Below are 23,111 nucleotides of genomic sequence, written 5' to 3'. Positions count from 1 at the left end.
TTTATATAGCGCGAACTCGACCCGAAGGTATTGGAGCGCTTTACACGAGCACCGTATTTACATTACATATTCAGGCAGGGGTAGATGAAGTGATTTGCCCAGAATCACAGGATGTGGACGCGACCCCGAGGCTCGAACCCTGGTTTTCAGCACCAAAGTCGGCAGTCTAGCCGACGGACCACATCCTCTCCCCAGGAACATGAACTGCCCGCAAGCTCTGAGTGCAGAACCGTTAACCTAACAGGTGAGGAAGAAGAGCGCCCACCCCGTCTCTGGGGTGTCAAGAGGACGAACGCGCTTATAGAAACCAGAATTGTAGATTTTGGGAAAAAGCACCTCCGCGCGGTCACGTAACTTGCTATCGGGTCTCGCAAACCTCAGAGGGGAGGGCAGGACATCGACGGGATCGAAACATTCTGCATGGGCACTGCTGTGCTGTTTGGCACTGCTATACCAGGAACTGCTGGCCTGGGAGCTCTGCTCTGCTTGGCACTTGGTACTGAAGTCTGCTGAGCTGGGCGCTGCTACACAGGAGCCTGCTGGGCTGGGGAAACTGTACTGCCTCTGCTGGGCTAGGGTCACTGCTATACTGACGTCCACAGAGCAGGCGACGCTGTACTGACCGACCTGCTGAGTCAAGGGCACTTCTATACCAGGCACTGCTGGGTTAACAGCTCAGCTGCGCTGGGCAGTGCTGGGTTTGGGGCAGAGTACCTGCAGGAGGTGAAGCTATTGGGCATTTCTGGCTGGGACTGAGGCGTACTGCATCGCTTCCCTCTGGTGTAAAGGACACTCGAGCACCGCTGCCGTTTGCAAGGCCCGGGACCCGTAGCCACAGGATTAACTGAGGTAATGTGGATTATGGACATTGCAATGTAGATGCGCCCCCGGTCGGCGTCATCTCCTGGCGCTGGAAGTGATCACTTTACCTGCGCTCGGGTAACACCCGAAGCGGGCTTGAGTTGGCGGCGCTGCTGTCAGCTGCGCAAAAAACGCTCTTTTTAAAACCTGGGAGCTTATTTACAAGTCCTTTGCGCCGCCGGTATGTCACTTTTTGCCATATTATGGGGGTTATTTACAAGCCACTTTCGCCGCCTGTGCGTCACTTTTAACATGGTAAAAAGTGATGTACTGGCGGCGCAAGGGCTTGTAAATAAGCCCCCTGAATTCTTGAAAGATCTCGGGGCTTTTCTCTTGGGCCCTGAGTGGATCGGATATCTTTCTTTTATTTTTTCATCTGCCGTTTATGTTTCCCTCGCCGTATGTTGTTTCTCTCTCTACCCTCCACCTTCTCCCTATCCCTCCCGTTATATGGCTGTTTCACATTTTCTGACGTGCAGTTCGGTCACTGCTTTTAATCGAATGTTTTTTTACAGCTATTCATTTACCGCAGGATGAATGAATGCTGCGTCTCGTTCGACTCCTTTGCTTTATTTAGACAAGAGTGTTTGACCCGCATATTGGGAAAACGTCCACATTGAGATGTTTGCACGTGCCCTGCCTACGTGCCCGCACGGTGCGGCCACCGCTCTGAAATTCTTCAAGCTTTTTATGTTAGCTTTCCGTTACCACAAAGTGCATTCTGGGATATGCAGCATTCATGCAGACAAAAGGGAGGTCCATGAATTCGTGACCCTATGCCACGAAGTCACCTGTGCTGCTTGCATTTACTTTGAGCGTTTTGCAAACCGCCGGTTGTCATCTTAGGGCAGCTTGCAGCCCTCTCACTCCCTTTCGCTTGCCTGGCTCTTTGAATATATCGATTACATGGAAATTTGCCCGACAACGAGATATGAGGGAAAATGCAAACACTGCGAAAAAGGAGGAGAGGCTGTTTTAAGGCTTTTGCAGGCATAAGGGTGGGCTTAGGGAAGTGATAAATTAAAACAAGCATTGGCATAACCAATAGGTCTCGCCTTTGGGACCTTATAAGTGTTTATCCATGCAACACTTGATGCTGTTGCACCAAGGATAGTGTGCTAGATTACTAAACACTTATAAGGTCCCAAAGGCGAGACCTATTGGCTATGCCAATGCTTGTTACTTTTTCCCATAGTTTTGCCTTATGTCACGAGGGTCACCTTTAGTCAGCCTTGTTTACAGCTAAGTGCACTAAGTGTTCTGGGTATTTTAGTTTCACTTTATCACGATAACATGTTGGATTACAAGGAGCAGCATGGGAATGACTGACAGTAAGTCCCACCTATGACATGAAGCCAAGTGACAGATGGCAGAGCTCTCAAGTTTTCAGGTTCTATGTAGGATTACCTTATCCAGATCTGTGTTTTTTTCGTTGCGTGCTGGTAACCCATGTTAAACAGTAAAATCTCTCAGGCTAAATGTGCAAAACCAACTTTCATTCACAAACACTCGAATTTATCACCATCCAATCTACGTTCCATACACCCTCTTTACCATAAATGGGTACCACAGGAGACTTACTTCCCTTACTATAGACCTGTGTCTGTTGGACGAAATGGGGCTCGTCCCCCCTGATGGGAACCTCTGCTGGTGTTTACAGTACCTATCGCCTTGCTTGTGTTTAGGGTTGTATTTATGTTTATGCAAAACAGAACCTTTGACTCTCCTGTCAGTGAAAGGTGGACGCAAGCATGTGTTGAGTCTCTAAAGCTGCCGTACCTCCGGGTTGTCGGCTGAATAGCTGTGTCACTGATCTAAAATAAATGTTTTTAAAAAAAAAAACATGCACATCTCAAAGAGCGAAACAATATTTAAATACCCACAACAAACAAAAGATAAGGGAGAATGATTGATTGAGACACAACAGTTCATTTATTTCACATCTACCGACCTGCTTTCAATATCAACAGGGATCCATGATGAATACAGTTCCTCATGTAAAGCTTCCTAGTGTATAGCTATATACTTCTTCTCAAAGTGTACATATTTAATCATGTCAGTCCAGTTGAAAACAATGTGTTCGAGACTCAGGAATTTTTAAACCATTGGTGTGCTGTTTTCCACATACAATAAGAATTTATACTACAGAGGGTGGTTGAAAGATCAGCAATATTTAAATTTTGTATATAGAAGCACTTGCACTTTTTGTATATAGTAAACCACTCGAGATGTATAACTCTTCAAGACATCTCTATAAGATGGAATATGAACACATAATTTTTTACCTACTTAGGATAGAAAATTTTAATAATTATATATACAATTGTATATCAATATGAGACAATATTTCAAGCTTAATAGGCACCGATTATGAAGCCCTTTGTCATTTTAAAACGCTTAATTTTTGCCTTTCAGAGATTTCTTATAACAAAGAATAAATCAGAGAGAGAAAGTTAGGCGATTGGAGAACACAATGGAAAGAAGTCATAGTGTGATAGTTGTTCTTAAGATAAAAGCTAAATTTATGAGCTGAAAACATCGACAAGATAAGTCATGGGAAACAGAACAAATGGTTAACTAGGTGCCATTATAGGCTTGGCAACTTTTATCTAGAAACAGAGAACCCATTCACTGGCTGAGATTGTATGTTAAAAGATGACACTGTGTCAAAATTATATCACTGGCTATGAGGAATTTGAAGCAGTCATTTGCAAACTGAAATTATTGTGCGGATCAAGGATGCTGGGCACTTTGCCCAGGACCCACAGAGTAAAGATTTTATATATTTTTTATATATTTTTTATATTACTATGCGATGCGTGAAATGGCTTTTTGCACTTTTTTGCACTAGCACTTTATTTGCCCATTAGGAGATAAGCACTATGCACTTTATCATTGTAAATAATTTTTACATGGAAACAGTTTTATTGGGAACCTGTCTTTTTAAATTAGAATCTCTTGATGAAGTTTCTGTTTAATCAATGTCCCATTATTTCACGCGCATACAAGCATTTATCTTTCAAAGTAATAATCAAAAAAAATGTATTCTTTTATAACAATCTTTACCCTTGAATATGTTTTTAACAGTTTAATGGACTTGACGATATACCAAATATGAAATAATATGTGGTATCGTTCATTAGCTGTGTGGATAAAGTTTTGTTTCAGACAAAAAATGGGAACTTGACATGAATGCTTGTATTTAGACAAATCCCACAGTCTTTGTTCCATGTTGAGTAGCCAGTGATTGGTGGAAATAACCATGTGGCCTTTTATTGCAGTCTATGTTTTTGTATTTTAACCCACACACTGAACGAGTTTTCTATTGCATGATTAAGGCAGGTGATGCCGAAACGCGTAGCGAAGGAATGTAATCATTAAACCTGTGGATTCAGTGAAAGTCGTTGGTGTCAGCGTCCTTTCTTTTGTCGAAGATTGGAGTTGGTGGTTGAGCTATATATATATATGTATATATATATATTTACATACAGTGCTTTAAATGGGCCGGTACTCACCGGTACTGAGTACCGGCACTTCTTAGTTTTATTTCTCTGAGTACCGGCACTTCTCTACTGCTGAGGAGAGTACCAGGACTCATGAAACGCTGGTGCTGGTGGTCTGTCTCTGACAGCCCAGGCACTTCTGTAGACCTGAGCTGAGCCCCCGCTGATCTATTCAGCTTGGGCTCATCTGTATACCGTCGGGGTGTTCACCATCACGCAAACACAGAATTCGAGGCAGACGGTGACAGCGCTATTAAGAAAGCCGTGGAAGGTAACCAGGTTCAAATAGCTTTAATCCCACCTAATTCTTTTGTTAAGTGTCTGCTTATGCCTGTCTGCTTGCCTGTGATTGTTTTTGTGTGAGAGAAATACGAGAGAAAGGGGGAGAGAATAGAGACACTTATGGAAGGTATATCAGAGGAAATGTGTGGAATGCTTGTGTGTGCACGTCTGCATGTTTCTTTCTGTGTCGCTGGAGAATATATAGTATTGTGCCAAGTAACAGCAATTAACAGTATTGATATTTCACATATTAAAAAACAAGGAAATGTTAAAATATCTCCGCGTTTGGCTTTCCTTGTGTAATGAGTGAACAAACCTTCTTTGTTTAGTGAAAGACATTTCTCATGTGTTTTGGTATGTGCTGCAAGTAATATAGAAGTCGAGAAGTATCGGCATGACTTCTCCTAAGCCCCGCCCCAAGCCCCACCCACTCGCCACATTTAAATGAGTACCTGCACTTTTTTCCCCCATTTAAAGCACTGTATATATATATATATATATAAATGTGTGAAATGCTTGTGTGTGCACGTCTGCTTGTTTCTTTCTGTGTCGCTGGAGAATATATAGTATTGTGCCAAGCAACAGCAATTAACAGTATTGATGTTGCACATATTAAAAAACAAGGAAATGTTAAAATATCTCTGTGTTTGGCTTTCCTTGTGTAATGAGTAAACAAACCTTCTTTGTTTAGTGAAAGACATTTCTCATGTGTTTTGGTATGTGCTGCAAGTAATATAGAAGTCGAGAAGTGATGCGAGGGGGGAGTCAGTGGAGGAGCGAGCGAGCCCAGCTGAGCGGTCTGCTCGTGCCCCGGTTTCCCCCGCAGCCTGAGACTCGTGAACTGCGACCTGCTGCCTGAGACCCGTACCACCTTCACCGGTTAGCGGGTAGCGCCTCGGTTATCTGCTAACTTCAGTGGGTGCGAGGACAAGTGCGGCGACCGATTGTTGGCAGCCAAAGAGCAAGACACACAGGCGGTTCATGGAGGTGGCCCGACTAGGTTCGGGTGCGGCCTGCGGTCTGGTGGGGTGGGCCACACTCGTCTGTCTGTCCAGCCAGGACAGCGGGTGCAAAGGGAGTAAAAAGATACTGCAAACCAGCAAGAAAATAAAAGGAAAAGAAGGGGAAATAATAGTCCAGCTAGAGACCTAATGCAACTCCAGAGGTCTCCTCATCTAGAGTCCAACTGCATTCCTGCTACTTCAGCCATAGCTCTGCAGGAGTCCAAGCTTCCCCGATACAGCTGCACCTGCGGATGTTTCCAACTTAGACCATAACAAAGCCCTTAAAGTACAGGCGGATCTTAAAGTGCCCGTCTCCACCGATGGCCCAAAAACAAAAAAGGATCCCTTTCAATGAGAATCTTGGTTGACAAAAAGCATCCGAGTACGAGAGCCCAGGAGCAGAGGAGAGTTGGGGCATTGCAATTGGAGTCGGCCAAAGTCCCGGACGGAGCTGTCAATACTTCAATTGCTAAGGAAAAACCCAAAAGGGGCAAGGAGTCAAATATAATCTTCAATTCAGGCAAGGCCATCCAGGTCGCAGCTGAGGTGCATTCCCATGCCCTCCACAACACTTCTAGTCCTAAGACCAAAATAAACGGCCCGGATGGTATGGACCTTAACCAGGGGTTAGACACGGAAATTTACATGGTTGACCCGTTGTCAAATTAATGCATCATCACTACACCCTTGGGGATCGAGGTCCAACTAGACAAGGTCTTTTTATCACCGCAGGTGGAGTCCCAGGCAGTGGAAGTTGTATCGCTGGCCAAGTTCAGTCATAGCTGGGTCTCCATCGCTGGGTATCCCTGCCATTTTTAAACAACCCGACATTCCTCATAACCAATCTCCCAGGGAGCAAGGAGAAGGAAGCGATACTTGGGACATTTTGCTTCACTCATTTTAATCAGTAGTCAGTAGTTTGACATATCAATCAAGCAAGCTTGATATTCAGATGGCTCTTTTAAATGGAATGGCTCTAAACATTACTGTAATCGACTAAAAAAGTAGAGCACTCAATTCGTTAGTGCAAAGGGCGCAATTTGATGCACAGTGTACCTCCCCCTGTGCTTGTAGTCCAGTATTGGACAAAGTGACATCACTCCCAGAGATGCTAGAAACTGTGCTTGCAGGGATTAAAGGGCAACTACATAATGACACTGTCAAAAAGGACCCTTGAGTGTGAACTGTTCTTGATAGAAGGGGGCCTGGAAACACTGCCCCTCAGAAAGTCATCTGAATTAGGAGATGCCATAGGAGAGATAACCAACCTAGAGAGGGAACAACAGGAGACGTAATCTGAAGAGTCGCCTAAAAACAGACAGATTACCAACTTGGACCCCAGTTCTCGTCACTCATTTCATCTATCAGACCTCAACGCGCCAGTAAGGAGAGCCTTAGAGGTACACGCAGTGCCAACTTGTTCCTCACAGGGGGAACCGGGTCAGCTTTCAAAAAGACAGCGTAAAAGACTCAGAAAAACTCATAATAAGAAGGTTAATCAATGCCCAGAGGATCTCCATCGCAGTCAACCAGGCAAAGTCTACACTATTTTTCTAGCAAAAGTAACAAAGTCACCTGCTACTCCAGAAAAAAAAGTGAGAAGATCCTGTGGAGGAAGCATTCATCGATGAAAAGGGGGCTAATTCGCTATTAGCCCAAGTTAGAGTACCATCAATGAGGAAGGTAAATGATCAACACTTGGACCAGAATCAACGGGAGTTAGCACACATCAAATCAGGCAAGAAGGGGCCAACTACAACATTGGCCGATTATGATTGCAAACATCTCAATCCAAAGATGAAGGCTAGTAGCATTCTAGACAATAGAAACACGGACAGTAATATATGTGATCTGCCTCTTAAAGGAGGAATCCAGTCTATTTCCCATGAAGCCCAAATAACAAAAAAAACGCAAATACGGAGCCACAAACAAGACTGTGCTGCGTTAGAATAGTCGCCCGGGACGGTCAAAGATAAATCCACTAAGTCGTGTGGTAATGTAGCCATCCAATTAACCGAAGCTATATTGCAATTAAGTGTGTAATCGAACAGTACCAGTATCCGTATTAGTTGCGGAGCACAAGTGTGTATATACACACACGCTCACCGGTGCCGCCAGAATGTGCGTTTCCACGCTTACGAAATACAGGAGAGACACACTTGTGCTCCGCAACTAATACGGATACTGGTACTGTTCGATTACACTCTTAATTGCAATATAGCTTCGGTTAATTGGATGGCTACATTACCACACGACTTAGTGGATTTATCTTTGACCGTCCCTGGCGACACGCACCTTGACTCATTGTCTTTGAGGACTTAGCACACTACAGACCTGCTTTGTTATTGACTGATATTTTGTGCCAACTGCTGTTTTGGATGTTTTTATCGTCTTTCTGAATACTCCACTACCTTTTGATTTCGTTTTTTGCTCCGACTTTTTCTATTCAACTGTGCATGTTACGCTCCTAGCCGAGTTATAGTGTTCACTGGGTTTAGGCTGTTCACCTGGTCAACGCTATTGGCTTCAGCCCTGAAGAGTCGAGGGATATCCTACCCTGACAAAACACGTGTCGGCTGGTTTTGCTTCAAAAAGAATAAAGAAAATTCATTATTATTGAAGATTTTGATTGATCCTGTTTTATCCACGATAGTATCTACTGGATTTTTGTATATGTGTGCACAGGATTGCATTGTATTTAGTTGTTGGGTTCGCCCTACACACATTAAGCGTTTTTTCAAGGGTTTTCCCTTCCTGTCTAGCACCATATTTACAGTTCTAGCTAAAATACTCTATACGCATACTTGCAGGGCGCCACTACTTCCTATACACTCAATACCCTTCACGCAGATTGTGTTCAGCGTTAGAATAGTGTTTGCAAATAGTAGAGCAGAGCTCGGACAAACAGGTAGTAGTACAATTAGCTCAGTCAAGTTTAAGAGCCCCAGCGTTTTATATCAATCCACTTAATAACCTCTGCAGAGTGATGTTCCATCCAAAATATAAGTCAAGGGGTCAGCTTGACAGAATAAACAGAGGGACAATGATATGCATGGCCAAAGAAATACCAGGAAAGAAAACACAAGGAGATGATGGACGGAGCGCTGAAACTTTCCAGACACTTAGCCCCAGTCACAGATCTGGGTTGAATCCATCATCATTCTTTAGCTCACTTCACCACCTCTGTTCAGAGAAATACCGGCATTAAGTCACATTGAGTCATCTGACATTTATTCTGTCACATTTTGAAATGCTCCAATATGGGGTGGTGAAGAATCAACATTGATCACCTGGGCAACAAGTGCCTTAGCCGATCAGGTGTTGGCAGAAAAAGAGGCATTTGCAATCTGGGTTGTAGTCATATCACGGGAAAAGGAAGAAGCCTATTGATGGTTCCTCCTCCTGGAATGTTTTGAGGTTAGTGCCTGTGAAAAAGGTGAGGAGGAAAGAAAGGGCCCTCATGGTGTAATAAGGGTGAACAAAATCCTGCAAATAATCGAACATTAGTAGTAACTTCAATTTTAAAAGGAGCAAGGAGTCAATCAATATCATCGTGTAGTGTCACCACAGCTTTCTTGAAAGAGAAAAACTGAGGAAGGTACAGCAAGTCCAGCCCCACGCCAAAGTTCTGACTGGTCTCGACTTCCTGCCGCTCTATTTTCTGGGTCACACAAAAAAGTAAACAAGCATTGGCATAGCCTATAGGTCTCGCCTTTGGAACCTTGCAACACCTGCAGTGGGAGCAGGCCCTAACACAGAAGCAGTAAGGAAGATTGGCAGGGGGAAGTCGGATTGCTACAAACGCTATACGCAACTCAATATGTTATAGGCACAGGGTCTTCTCTCTGGCCCACTGAAGTAATGTTAATTTTTTCCTTCCGGTTTATTTGCAATAGGACACATGGCTACTGCCAGTGTGTGGGTCATTGGTCTTTCCTTCGTGTGTCACACACGGTCAGCTTTCAGCCAGTCGTTTGTGCAAGCAGACATCTGATGCAGTTCTTCAATTTCACAGGGCAGGTAGGGGCAGGTTTCGTCTGGAGGGTCTACGCTGGGTCGTCGAGGAGGTTGCAACCCGGGGGATAGCGCCTCCAGCATCCATCATTCTTCGTATCAGCGGTATCATGAGTTGGCAACAGGGGGCAGAAGGACCCTGTCCAAGGATCTGCTGGTGGAATCACCTTGTTGGCTATGAGATTCCCAAATGCAACCATATCATGCTTTCACTGGGACGGGTTCCATTTGCCTGCCCAGTGTAACGTGGTTTTTGTGAAAATTTGGTTGCCTTTTTTTGCGATGCAGCATTTCTCACATTGCTAGGTGGTCATATTTGGGTGAGTCATGGTTGGTCGGGGAACCAACCATTCCTGTGGCGGTTAGGGAGTCAAGTTTTTACCACAAAACGGGCTGCCAACGTGGGACACCACAGATATAAGTGCTGGCAGATTCAAGATGTTGTTGGTTTTTTAATAACCCGGGCAGGGGTGACTCGGTCATTGGTGAAGGGCTGGGAGCATCCACTACCGCAATTGTCCCTGGCCCTAGACGTTACCCTGTGATACACCGAGTGGGGGGGGATGGTGGCTGAGCCTGGGGACCAAGGTATGGCCCGGCTGCCCAGGCTCATCCCCCAGATTGGGAGCCAGGAGGTGTCCCTTTACTGGGTTGCTCTGGCATGATTCTTTTTGGGGGGGCAGTTGCCTTGCTGGCCCCAGAACCCTCTATCTTGAGGGAGTGGAGAGTTCGCCTTGTAAACTATGCCATTAGGAACCGAAAGGTCGTCAAGCATGACTCCTAATGGAGTGCGAGAATATGCGAGCAGGAGATTAGTTGTATTAGTAAAAACTTTGATATATTAAACTGTATTAATGTTGTAAATCTATGGAATAGTTATGCAATATGAAGACAACCGTTGAATTTTAATGTCGTGTTTATGAAGTGTAATAAATACGGCCAGAGAATGGGTACATTCTTAAAACGCAAATATGGTTGTCTGTTGTGGTTTCATATAAAGGGTGCAGCTGTAATTTTGTTCTGGTTTGGGGCGGGCAATTTCGGTCTTCCTTCTTCAGCACACCGGTCTCGTGACAGTCCCTCACCTGTATGTTTTTTACTGTGTTCTATTATGTTTTCGAACTTTTAAACTGAAAGTACTTAGAGTTACATTTGTATGGCAAAGCCTGCTTCGAAACGTAGCCATAGCTGTAAGACATTGTCACATACTATACTGTGTAAAAATCATCTTGGAGTAATTCCAACTAATTTAAACTGGGGTAAGACCCAGCACCTTATTTATGAGTGTTTTGCTCTTTGTTATACTTGATGCAACTCCACACTTCCATTCCACAACACAAAATTCAACTCCACAACACAATTCCACTACACATCACATATATCCAATACACACCACAAAATTCCACTTCATGCCATATAATTCAACATCAGACCACATAATTCCACTCAACCACATGCCACTCCATGACGCACGATACCACTACACATGTCCAACTACACTTAAAACCACATCCTTACTATCCACATAATTCCATTGCACAGGCACACTCTGATCCAGTATTTCTCATATTGGTTCACTTCAGGTCTTTCAAGCATAGTTTCTTTTCTTTGTGGGTTATGCCTTCTATTTGGGTCCCTCTTAAGGAGACACTTGGCAGCTTTCATGTATACTTTTCCTGTGTAGGGTGACAGTGGCTTAAGAGGAATCGCTTTTTCTTCAGCCAATTTAGAAGGGGACTCACGAGATTTAAATTAGCAAGTCCTTGACAGATGTTCTACTCCTGCCTGCATCTAAGGATCCCTTTAAATGATATGCCCAAATTCACTGTACCACTGTGAGAAAACACAGACAAGTTTAAATTAATTTAAAAAATCTACTGCCTTCTACGGTCTGCAATGCCAAAAGAAAAATGGAAGCCTCAGAAGCCTGAATCAAATCAAGCCTAGCCGAGGTTCACATTCAAGTTCCATTCAAAATAATTTAATTTTCTTAATTGATCTTCTGGCAAAACAAATAAATCTGAATCATTGTACATAATTATATTACGTTAATTGGGGGGCTTGTTACGCACTACTTTCCACATCATGGAAGACACATAGCACTATGTGAATGCAACTTTCTTGCCATTGTCAGTGCTGCCAACTACAGTAACACAACTACTACCCATCACACTCCTTCAGTCGTGAGCGTACCATAACAGCGTATATTAACTCTCTCTCCTACCAATGCATTTAGATTAATTCAAGAGAAACATCCGCAAACCTAGTCTACCCCATGACGAAGTCGATGATTCACTTGCATGGATTAAAGGAAGTCTTGCAAAATGTTGACATCATTAGGTCATATCAAAAACTCAATTTTTCCAAACATAAGGTTTCGTGCCCACTTAGTATGCGGAAAAAGCACCATACGAAACTACTTTAAACGTACACGGTTCAGAGCTGTCCTCACACGCCGGGCCCTTGAATCTCTAAAGTGCCCATCCTTGTTAAAGAAATTAAAGTATTAGCATGGAATTAATTACTCAGATATGGTACTACAAGAAACTTTTCTAAAAATCACCGTGTTGTTTATCATAAAAGCAAAAAAATGACACGCGCTGCTACTCTGACAGCAGACCAGTATTAACGTACATAATGTAAAGAACTTTCTTATTGCGGCTGCTGTTCCTCTCATATTTACATTATATGCACAACTATACTTTTCTTGTTATCGAACCCGTTTAAGTGGCTAGACACATAAATTTCACTGGTGCACACAATGTAACCAAGTGCGTACAAGCAGTATGAATCAGTTTCCAATTACAAATTCATAATTGCAGAAGTGAAATCAAGCAGCATCATAGCCAAGCCAACCTGCACAGAGCGGAGCTCGGAAAGAATGGGAAACGTCATTAGCCTTGTGGTGTATTTACCTTGCAGCCTCAGCTGGCCCTCTTCAATCACTTTGTTCCAGCGCCACTTCCAAGGCAATGAATAGAGTCGCGGGGTTGCAGACCTAGCACACCAGTACCAGTTTTTAGTTCATCGCGCACAACCATCAGACACACACATGACTAACGTGCTGCCGAAGGATAAGCTCCGTGCCTCCCCTGCCCTGGGGGCATACTTCTGGCACATGAACCCAACTCGCCACACTAACCCACATGCTGCAAACAGAACTCGCGTTTGTCAAGCGCACCTCTCAAGTGGCGTGCAACGAGCTTCACAAAGTAATTGGCTCCCACCGAAGGTCAAACTTGAAGCAGTTTTTAACAAGAAGCGAGGGCTGTCGAAAATGTAATAAACAAATTACAGTTAAATTAATCCTAGGTCAGATTAAAAAAAACACAACTTTGGTAGCATGTTCGGTAATGTGCAATAGCTGCAGCGAAAGACAAGAACATACCGATACAGCTGCCCTTGGAGGCTTTTGGTAATCATGACAGAGTGCTCAGCATAACATGCTCGACAGCTTCCCGTACCAGTCGTGGTGTCTCACGGAGAGATGCCTATGTTGCTGAGCGGATTATATGCCTTAGCGTGCCACCGGCTTCACTAAGGCCCAGGCGAGGTGTACAGGGATGAAAAAACGGGGGATCTCGGCAACAAGAAGCTCCGCGGCGCACGAGACACAGCTGTGCGTCCAAGAAGGCCTTGGCTTAGCCCACTTGGAGGACCATTCATGTGCCTGGTGATAAACAGAAAGAGAAACAAAACTCCAGCATTTGGGATTCTGTGAGCCCTCCCGGGTTCCTAGGCCTGAGCCACAAGAGTAGGTCAGAAGCCATATGCAAATGTAGGGCTAACGGAGAAGATTCACACCAGCTGTGTCAGAGAAGACTCTGATCAAAAGGTGCAGGGCTATCGCGCCTTGAAGCTGAAACAACATGCTTGGAAACTGAAGTTTTCTCCTCCACGTGTAAATACAAGGCTGTGCCAGCGCAAGATCAGTTGCTTTACTTTGTAATATAGTTTGAAGTCACGAAAGACAGATTACATTTTACACAGCGATTCGTGGCACCATCGTTCTACTTTAGAGCACAACGTGAGGTTTCTAACACAGAGACAGAAAAAAACAAGCGCGCACCTCGCGATAAAAGTAAAAAAACACAACGGCAAAAGTTAAAGCGTTTCTCTAGTGGGAGCGAGCGGTGCCAGGAGCGATAATTGAGAACCCATGGCATAAAAGCTCGCTCCCGCAAGGGAATCGCCAGACGTGCACGCGTTGCCATTGGGAGCAATGCAACGTGTGCACGTTTTTCCCCTCAAAGCTGTGTCGATTCCTAAAGGTCTCTTTCCTATGCAGCGCATGTGCGCTTCATAGGCGAGACCTAAAAATGACAGGAAAATAGCTCGCTAATCGGCCGACAAGAGAATAATGTTGCTGTGTGTGCATGGAATATTAAGGGTCTTTCTGTAAAGAGGGATGATAAGGATTTTTTTATCCTTTATCAGAAGATTTCAAATAGTGCTCCTGCAAGAGACATGGGCTCAAGAAGAAATTGATCTCCGAGCTTATTTATGCTACACAAAACCAGCAACTAAAACAAATACAATAGGGCATGCTGCAGGGGGACTAGCACAGTACATAGCAGTGGATCATGACGTCAAAGCTGAAGAAGTAAAGATAGATCACCCAAAGGCACAGGTAATAAAGGTTTTGTCTTACCACTCATTCAATATTTCACCATTGTTGATATTAAATGTTAATATTCATCCCCAAAGCAAACACATGGAGATAATGGACGGAGTGCTGAAACTTTTCAGACACTCAACCACAGTCACAGATCTGGGTTGAATCCACCATCGTTCTGTAGCTCACTTCACCACCCCAGTCCAGACCCAGCTATGTACAAATCATTTTTGACCCCATGCCTCATGGGAACAGTCCAGCCCGAACTGCCAAGCCAGATCTTCCCTGGACCGGAAACAAGCATCCTGGGACCAGTTTCAGGGTAACACCCCTCATCGATATGTATTCAACTCAGATCTGTGACTGGGGGGGAGTGTCTGAAAAGGTTCAGAGCTCCTTGTGTTTGCTTTGTTTGCCCTAGGTTGTCAGGGTATGCCCAGACGTGGGTTCCTTACTCATTTTGCTACTGGATTCAAGCTAGCCTGACTGATGAGGGGTGTTGCCCTGAAACCGGTCCCAGGATGTTTGTTTCCGGTACAGGAAAGAGCTGGCTTGGCAGTTGCTGCTGGACTGTTCCCACGAGGCTCAGGGTCAAAACTCATTTGCAAATAGCTGGGTCTGAACTGGGGTGGCGAAGTGAGCTAGAGAACGATGATGGATTCAACCCATATGTGTGACTAGGAGTGAGTGTCTGAAAAGTTTCAGTGCTCCGTCCTTCATCTCCTTGTGTTTGCTTTCTTTGCCCTAAGTTTGCAGGGTATGCCAAGACGTGGGTCCCTTACACACTTTGCCACTGGATTCAAGCTAGCATGGCTGATGAGGAGAATTACACTAATAAAAGTCTTAGGATGTTTGTTTCTGGTCCAGGGAATACCTGCCTTGGCAGTTCAGGCTGGCCTGTTCCCATGAGGCACAGGGTCAAGACTGATTTGCATATAGCTGGGTCTGAACTTGGGTGACGAAGTGAGCTAAAGATCAATAATGGTTTCAACCCAGATCTGTGACTGGGGGTGAGTGTCTGAAAAGTTTCCGCCTTCCGTCCATCATCTCCATGTGTTTGCTTTGTGTGACCTAAGTTGGCAGGGTATGCCCAGACGTGGCTTCTTTGTTCACTTTGCCACTGGATTCAAGCTAGTCTGGCTGAGTAGGGGTGATACCCCTAAACCGGTCCCAGGATGCTGGTTTCTGGTCCAGGGAAGTCCTGGCATGGCAGGTCAGGCTGGACTATTCCCATGAGGCGCAAGGTACAGACTAATTTGCATATAGCTGGGCCTGAACTGGGGTGGCGTAGTGAGCTAAAGAACAATGATGGATTCAACTCAGATCTGTGATTAGAGGTGAGTGTTCGAAAAGTTTCAGTGCCCCGCCCATCATCTCCTTGGGTTTTCTTTGTTTGCCCTAAGATGGCAGGGTATGCCCAGAAGTGGGTCCCTTGCTCACTTTGCCACTGGATTTAAGCTAACCTGGCTGATGAGGGGTGCTACTCCGAAACCGGTCCCAGTATGCTTGTTTCTGGTCCAGGGAAAACCTGGCTTGGCATTTCGAGCTGGACTGTCTCCATGAGGCACACGGTCAAGACTGATTTGCAAATAGCAGGGTCTGAACTGAGGTGGCGAAGTGAGCTAAAGAACAATGATGGATTCAACCCAGATTTGTGACTGGGGGTGAGTATCTGAAAAGTTTCAGCGCTCCGTCCATCATATCCTTGTGTTTGCTATATTCATCCCCATCCAACCAGAAAAAACAATCGATCTAAATTATATTGAATTTTATATCAATTCAATGTTCAATTAATCCAGCGCCCCTGATTCTCTTGGCTGGCAATTTTAATATATCCTTTTGCCAGGTCAAATAATGGACATTATCAACCACATTTGGCATGTTCCACCTATCTACATTACAATGGGCGGACACAAAGGGGAAAGAAGAGGCAATCAACCTGGAGCATTTGGGCCTACATGTATCAAATTGCTGAGTGCACCGGATTTTCCAGCACAGTAATCACATCACAAGGTCAAATGATACTCAGTTATAGATTATTCCTTAGTATCGGTCCCTCTATATCATGGGTACTCACAAACTTTCTCTCGGGGGACAAATTTACAGTGTGGTTTGTGGCTGAGGGCCGCACCGGTAGGGGCGGGGGCAGTGGGGGAGGAGGCGGGGCTAGAGCAAAAAAAAACCTATGACCATGAGGTTGAACACAGGCCCCTGCAGCGGACGCCTTCGTCCACTGAGCCACCAGACCCGGCATTCACACATCTTTATCTATCTATCTATCTATCTATCTATCTATCTATCTATCTATCTATCTATCTATCTATCTATCTATCTATCTATCTATCTATCTATCTATCTATCTATCTATCTATCTATCTATCTATCTATCTATCTATCTATCTATCTATCTATCTATCTATCTATCTATCTATCTTTCGCTCCGTCTCCCTCCCTCTCTCTCTCTCCCTCTGTCTCCCTCACTGTGTCTCCCTCTCTCTGTCTCCCTCCCTCTCTCTCCGTCTCCCTCCCTGTCACCCTCCCTCTCTCTGTCTCCCTCCCTCTCCCTCCCTCTCCCTCTCTCTGTCTCCCTCCCTCTCCCTCCCTCTGTCTGTCTCCCTCTTGTCTGTCTCAGTCTGTCTCCCTACCTCTCCCTCATTCCCTCCCTCCCTCTCTCCCTCCCTCCCTCTATCTCTCTCTCTCCCTCTCTGTGTTTGTCTCCCTTTCTCTGTCTCCCTCCCTCCCTCTCTCTCTCTGTCTGTCTCCCTCCCTCCCTCCCTCTCCCTCTCTCTCTCTCTCTCCCTATCTCTCCCTCCCTCCCTCCCTCCCTATCCCTCCCTCCCTCCCTCCCTATCCCTCCCTGTCTCCCTCTGTCTCCGTCTCCCTATGTCTCCCTCCCTATGTGTCCCTGTCTCCTTCTCTATCTCTCTCACCGTCTGTCTCCCTCCCTCTCTCCATCTCCCTCCCTCTGTCTCACTCCCTCCCTCTGTCTCCCTCTCTCCGTGTCTCACTCTGTCTCACTCACTCTGTCTCCCTTTCTCTCTGTCTCCCTCTCTCTCTCCGTCTCCCTCCCTCTCTATCTCTTTCTCCCTCCCACTCTCTCTCCGTCTCCCTCCCTCTCTCTATCACTCTCTCTCTCCCCCTCTGTCTCACTCACTCTGTTTGTCTCCCTTTCTCTGTCTCCTTCTCTGTCTCCCTGTCTCCTTCTCTCTCTCTCTCTCTCTCTCTCTCTCTCTCTCTCCGTCTGTCTCCCTCCCTCTCTCCATCTTTCTCCCTCCGTCTGTCTCCCTCCCTCTGTCTCCCTCCCTCTCCCTCTCTGTCTCCCTCCCTCTCTCTGTCTCCCTCCCTCTCTCTGTCTCACTCCCTCTGTCTCCCTCTCTCTCTCCGTCTCCCTCCCTCTCTCTCTCTGAACCACTGTTTGTATCCCTTTCGCTCTCCCTCCCTCCCCTCTGTCTCCCTCCCTCTCCCTCTGTCTCCCTGTCTGTCTCCCTATCTGTCTCCCTCTGTCTTCCCCCTCTCCCTCTCCCTCTGTCTTCCTCCCTCTGCGCACTCTGTCTTCCTCCCCCGTCACCTCACCTGCTGCTCTCACTCCCTGCTGCCCTCCGTCACCTCACCCTGCTGTCCTCCTCACCCTTTGACACCTCAACCGCGCTGAGACAGCTTCCGAGAACACACACAGCCGCCGCCGCCGCACCCAAGTACTTAACAGGTGTTTTAAAAACCATTCACTTGTTAATGAGGCTTTATTGTATTTCACCTCTTCTTAGCGCCCCTGCATCAGGGGCGCTAAGAAGAGGTGAAATTCAACAAAGCCTCATTTACAAGTTAATGGTCTTTAAAAGAAATCGCCCGGGCCCCAGAAGCTCCATGCTGCTGCAACCGGCGATGTAAAAAACACACAGGTATGATGTCTGTAAGGTCCGCGGGCCGCCACGGAAGGCTTGCCGGGCCGCCGCCGGCCCGCGGGCCGTACTATGAGTACCCGTGCTCTATATCATATGAACACAAGTTTCAGTTTGGGTAAAAGTTTGGAAAGTGACCATCGGCTGCAAATGATCAGCTTTAATTTGAATATTACATTATACAAGCAACCTGCGCCACATATAGGCTATGCCATAGTACAAAATGATGAGAAACCACAGTGGTCGGTAGACGGTATTGTGAAAATTGAACATCAAGCCAGAAATTTGTGGGAAAAACTACAAGATGGATGTCAACATCCCCTTGATCATTGGGAGCAACTCTCTACGCTCGTATTAGAGGAAAATGCCCCCCGACAAACAGCTAGAACAACTATAGTGAATTCCTTTCCAAGAAAAATTTCTGTGCAACTTTCTTTTGCCAAAAAGAAACTGAACCATGCTTTGAGGGTATTGAGAAACAACCCGTCCTCAAGCCTCAGGAGAGAGACTTTACCCAAACTAAGGATGTTATACAAAAAAGTGATAAGGTCTCAACCGAAAATCGAGTTTGACCAGCACTGGTGCAAAATTCTCGATGCCTCCAAACTCAAAGACTCAAGAGAATTCTGGAAGCTAGTCAACTAATCCACCAATCGAAAATTCCAATGCTCGATATCAAATATTCCAGAAAAAACCTGGAGCAAACACCTGGGTGACATGTACGGGGGGGCAGCCACTGTAACCATATCTTTAAAAACACCCTGTCAAATAACATCAGGGACGACCTCTCTAGGGTGATTCAACCTAGAACAGTGGAAATAATCATTAGTGATAGCCATCGGGAAGGGGCCCCTAGGCCGAATGGCCTACCTCAAGCTCTTTAAAAAGAGCACCCGCAATTCTAGGAAGATAAATTGACAACTCTATTTAACCACATCCTGTTGAGCCAAGACGTTCCTGATAACTGGAGGGGATCGATTCTGGCCCCTATTTACAAAGCTGGACAAACTTCGGACCCCGCCAATTATCGATTAATAGCTCTTATGGATTGAGAGGCCCAGTTTTTTGCCAAATGTCTGCTGGACAAACTCACGGACTGTGTGGAACCTAAAAATGTGTTGCCTAGAAATCAGATTAGGTTTATTAAGGGTCTTGGTAGATCGATCAATATTCAAATGCTGACACTTACTATTGAACAAGCAAGGCGTTGCTCAATGAACCAACATTTGTGTTTTGTTAGCTTGCGATCTGCTTTTAATGCGGTGCAGAGGAATATCCTTTTGGTTAAGCTATTAAATTGGGGAATTTTTTCTAACCTCCTCAGAGCAATACAATTATTGTATACAGATACATGGACAAGAGTTAGACTGGGTCAAGGCATATCAATTTCGAAATAAATACCAGCAATGAATGGCCTAAAACAAGGCTGTGTCTTGGCCCCTCTCTTGTTCAATTTGTATCTTGCGGATATTTCTCTTGATTTGAACATCATCAACTCGCACTCACCGTCTGTGGCCAGATTTGAGGTTTCCCACCGTTTGTATGCTGACGATATTATCTTACTTAGCTATACAAAGCTGGGGCTTCAGGGGTTAATTAGCAAAACTGCTCAGTATGCCTCGTCCCACAGGCTAAAAGGTAACTTAATGAAAACAAAAACTATGTTAGTGACCAAGTGAATAGTTTGCCGCCCAAAATTCTGTATAGAAGGGATAAGGCTTGAATTAGTGTAAGAGTACAAATACTTGGGGGTAATATTTGACTCAAGGGGCTCATTTAAGAACCAGTGGGCAGCGATTTAGAAAAGGAATAACTCTTTAATCACCGCGCTTGCTTCCATGAGGAATTCCTTAAGGGCCTATCACTCAAGCCACTACTACCAGTTAAGACAGCCAAACATGTCCCATCTTTGACTTATGGAGTGGAGATTTTGAGAAGGAAGGCCGATAAATCTATAGACAATCTCATGTTAGTGGCATACTGTGGCCTATTTAATCTCCCACAACAGGCTTCACCGGCACAAATCCAACTAGAGTTTGGCCTAAGAAGACAACATTTACATAGTCTAGGGCAGAGGTCTTCAATCTGTGGGGCGCGACCCCCAGGGGGGTCGTGGAGTCCTGGGAAGGGGGTCGCAGATTCCCCAGCTTCAGTTGTCCCTGCAAAAAGACAGCCTTCCTGGGAAGGCTAATTTAGATCGTTATCAGCTGCTTGCCTGAATGAAAGGCAAATGTGGATTTCAGTTAATCTGCAAGTGTAGAAGATGCATGAGAGCAGTTCTGGCTCCTTGTGATGATAAAGATTTCTTAAATTGAGTGGAAGTGCAAAGAGTTAACAACTGGGCTAGAAAGTTCTTGCTTTTAATTTTAACTGCATTTCCACAGCCCTTAGTGCCCCTAAAGAGGTGTTGAAGGGACAGTTATGTAAAAAAAATATTGCATTACATACGCTCTGGTATTATTCAAATCTATATTTTGAAAGCACCATTTTATGGTAAAACTATTTGCACGTTTTGAAGCATTCTATTTTACCCTATGTGTAATGCAGGTATAAAAAAATTGAAATACATATTTGCTGTGCTTGCTGTCACAGGCAGTGACTTCGTAGTACTAAAAATGAACATCACTATTCTCCACTGCACCAATCAAGATTTAATTCTATGGTTCTCTGGTTACACACAGACCTCTGCAGTGCATTAACTAAAAGAGGTTTCAAAATGTACTACAGTGTATTTCTCACTGAGCAATAACTTTTTTTATTTATTTTTCATTTATGCTGCCCATTATTTTATATGTGGATACCTGATGGTGAAAGACCTAAAAACGTACAGAATATTTTGGGCTTATTTATGAGAGGCTTGCGCCGCCAGAGCATCACTTTTTTTGATGCTCCGGCAGCGCAAGCGGCTCAACCATACTATGAGGTGACGCAAAGTCACCCTGCATGGCTTTGCATGGTCTCATAGATATGGAGTAAGACATAGCAGCGCAAGTCTCTGCTCTGCCTTACTCAAGGAGGTGTTCCATGGGCTTTGCGTGTGGTTCCCACGCTAAGCCCATGGATTTCGATGCTGCCCCATATTTACAAAATCACGTAAACCTGGGGCAGCTCCAAAAACGGACGCCTCCCCAGTGGAGGTGTAACGGGGGAGACATTTTTTCATTTCTCCTAATTTTTTCCTCTTTCCATGTGTGCTGCATTCTGCAGCTCACATAGAAATAGGAAAATGCCCCTCTAGATTGTTTTGATGAAGGAAGGTGTCCCTTCCCGTACAAAAACAATCCTGCCTATTTTGGTGCTAGGCAGCAATTTATGCACCAATGCAAGGGAAAAGGACTGGAATGCACCATATTTCAAAAATACACTGCATTCCTGCCCTTTCACATTGGCATAGGGCAGCGCCACAAGAAGACTTGTGGCGCTGCCCTATGCCAATGCCTCATAAATGAGGCACTTATTTGTTAGCTACACCTTTGGCTACACATCTACGCTCAATAACCTTTGGTTTGCTAAACACTGTTTAATATCATTTGCCCACCATAAAAATTATTTGCTGTCGTCATTGGGAGCTGTTTGAAATGGAGGTTTCTAGTTGGCAATGGTTTGCACCTTTGTCCAATTAAGGACCCTTCCTTCTAGTCAGGTCCGGACTGCGGTGTGGGATGGGGCGGTGTGTCGCAAGACTTAAGAGCAGTGCCCCAAAGCCACGGTGCGGTCACGTTGTCGAAGTCAGCTACGGCGTCGGTGAGACCAGGGTGAGGAGGTGAAGTGAAGCGGTGCGGAGTGCAGTGCCCACAGGTCACAGTGTAAGCACCAGCTAGGCGGCGGCGGTCGTCGTCAGTGAGACCAGGGTTGCGGTGCGAGATGCAGCGATTCCATCTGCGGTGCCTTCAGGACAGGGAGCCAGTGACTGAGTCATAGTTGGTTGCTTTCCCCCCTCTGTGGCAACTGAAACCACGATTATAGAGGTGGTACCAGACGTAGGTGAAGTCTTTGCGGTCCCTGTGACTTCAGAACAGGAGGCAAGCTCTACTTCAAGCCCTTGAAGATACTGAGCACAAGTAACGAAAGTTCAGTCCAGTCCTTTCACTGCCGAAGGCAGAAGCAGCAACTTCAGGCCAACCCAGCAAAGCAACAACACAGCAAAGAGGCAGCACTCCTCTTGGCAGTTCTTCCAGCTCTTCCTCTTGGCAGGTTCCTTGATTCCACCAAGTTCTAATGTTCTGGGGTTTGGGCCCCAATATTTATACTCAGTTTCTCTTTTTTGCTTTTGGGCAGAGAGTGCCTGTACCAGGCCCAAACCAGTTCTATCCTCTCTGGCCCAGCTTCCTGGCAGGAGATGGAGACAGCATTGTCCAAGGCAGACCAGCCCATCTAGGCGCAAGGAAATCTTCTCCCATTACTCTAAATGCAGCACAGGTTTATTCAGCTCATCCCTGACTCATCCAGGAAAGGCAGGGCAGGGCACACCTCGACCCCCCCAGTGGCTGTCCGATGAGAATACACATCCCAGCCCATGTCACTCCAAAGTCCGACAGTCAATCCACAAACCCAGGAGAGGCACACAGGATGGCTAACCAAGAAAATATCCTACTTTCTAAAAGTGGTATTTTCAAACACAAACCATAAAAATCATTTTTACTAAAAGATGCATTTTATATTCTGATTTCAGGCAGAAACCCCATTTCTCTATCTTGTCCCAATGGGAAGACATACTTAAAAGAAGTTATAAGTAAACTTCCATGCTATACTATGGAACAGATAGCCTTTTCATAGTGAAAAATGAAACACACTGTAATTCACAACAAGGACATGTCACACACACACCAGTACATGTCCTACCTTTAATATACACGGCACCCTGCCTACAGGGGTACCTTGAGCCTTCCTTAGGGGTAACTTACATGTAAGAAAAGTGAAGATTAGGGCCTGG

The 23,111-nt window shown here is 45.3% G+C and overlaps 1 protein-coding gene across 1 annotated transcript in view; it reads left to right on the top strand.

Annotated features, from left to right (window-relative positions):
• The first annotated feature begins 486 nt into the window (after positions 1-486).
• The window catches only part of LOC146861449 (NXPE family member 4-like), a 352,813-nt gene continuing 330,188 nt past the window's right edge, over positions 487-23,111 (top strand). Inside the window, exon 1 of the mRNA XM_085645748.1 lies at positions 487-849. The gene's annotated coding sequence lies outside the window, so the exon portion shown is untranslated. The remainder of the gene's footprint in view (positions 850-23,111) is intronic.

The sequence above is a fragment of the Triturus cristatus genome, chromosome 3_1 (genome assembly GCF_964204655.1).
Source record: "Triturus cristatus chromosome 3_1, aTriCri1.1, whole genome shotgun sequence".
NCBI classification, from domain to species: Eukaryota; Metazoa; Chordata; class Amphibia; order Caudata; family Salamandridae; genus Triturus; species Triturus cristatus.
This window is presented reverse-complemented; position numbering and strand designations above follow the sequence as displayed.